Raw genomic sequence first — 1,708 nt, forward strand, 5'->3', positions numbered from 1 at the left:
TGCACACCTGGCGTTAAACGCCCAGAATGGTGCCCATTCTGGCGTTTAACGCCCAAAATGGCACCTTTACTGGCGTTAAACGCCCAGAATGGTTCCCATTCTGGCGTTTAACGCCCAAAATGGCACCTTTACTGGCGTTAAACGCCCAGAATGGTGCCCATTCTGGCGTTTAACGCCCAAAATGCCCTTTACTGGCATTTTTTCGCCAGTAAGCTCTTTTTCTCTGCTTTTTGAGCTGAATCCTTCTGTAACTCTGTGAATTCCTTCATTTTTGATACTTGCCCTTTGTAAAAACAAAACATATAACATGCTAATGACTGGGTTGCCTCCCAGCAAGCGCTTCTTTACTGTCTTTAGCTGGACTTTTACTGAGAATCACTCAAGTCTCAGTTTAGAGCATCCCTGCTCAAAGTTGCCTTCAAGATAATGCTTGATCCTCTGTCCATTAACAATGAACTTTTTGTCAGAATCAATATCCTGAAGCTCAACATACCCGTATGGTGATACTCCTGTAATCACATATGGACCCCTCCATCGGGATTTAAGTTTTCCTGGAAACAATCTGAGCCTAGAGTTGAAGAGCAGAACTTTTTGTCCTGGCTCAAAGACTCTGGTTGACAACTTCTTGTCATGCCATTTCTTTGCCTTTTCCTTATAAATTTTTGCATTTTCAAAGGCATTGAGTCTGAACTCCTCTAGCTCATTTAACTGGAGCAATCTTTTCTCACCAGCTAATTGTGCATCCATGTTTAGGAATCTGGTTGCCCAGTAGGCTTTATGTTCCAGTTCCACAGGCAAATGACAGGCCTTGCCATACACCAATTGGTATGGAGAGGTTCCTATAGGAGTCTTGAATGCTGTTCTGTATGCCCACAGAGCATCATCCAAACTCTTTGCCCAATCCTTTCTTCGAGCCATCACAGTCCATTCTAGGATTCTTTTTAGCTCTCTGTTAGAGACCCCAGCTTGCCCATTTGTCTGTGGATGACACGGAGTTGCCACTTTGTGGCTAATTCCATATCTAACCATGGCAAGGTGTAGCTGTTTATTGCAGAAATGAGTGCCCCCGTCACTAATTAGCACTCTGGGAACGCCAAACCTGCTGAAAATGTTTTTCTGGAGGAATTTCAGTACGGTCTTTGTATCATTAGTGGGTGTAGCAATTGCTTCTACCCACTTAGACACATAGTCCACTGCCACCAGAATGTAAGTGTTTGCGTATGATGGTGGGAATGGCCCCATGAAGTCAATTCCTCATACATCAAACAGTTCTATCTCTAATATCCCTTGTTGAGGCATGGCATATCCATGAGGCAGGTTACCAGCTCTTTGGCAACTGTCACAGTCACGCACAAACTCTCGGGAATCTTTATAGAAAGTAGGCCAGTAGAAGCCACATTGGAGGACTTTAGTGGCTGTTCGCTCACTTCCGAAATGTCCTCCATACTGTGATCCATGGCAGTGCCATAGGATCCTTTGTGCTTCTTCTCTGGGCACACACCTGCGGATCACTTCGTCAGCACATCTCCTGAAGAGATATGGTTCATCCCAGAGATAGTACTTGGCATCTGAAATTAATTTCTTTCTCTGCATGTAACTGTACTCTTTGGGTATGAACCTCACAGCTTTAAAATTTGCAATATCTACAAACCATGGAGCTTCCTGAATGGCAAAGAGTTACTCATCTGGGAAAGTCTCAGAGATCTCA

This window comes from Arachis duranensis, chromosome 7 (assembly GCF_000817695.3).
Source record: "Arachis duranensis cultivar V14167 chromosome 7, aradu.V14167.gnm2.J7QH, whole genome shotgun sequence".
Classification (NCBI taxonomy): Eukaryota; Viridiplantae; Streptophyta; class Magnoliopsida; order Fabales; family Fabaceae; genus Arachis; species Arachis duranensis.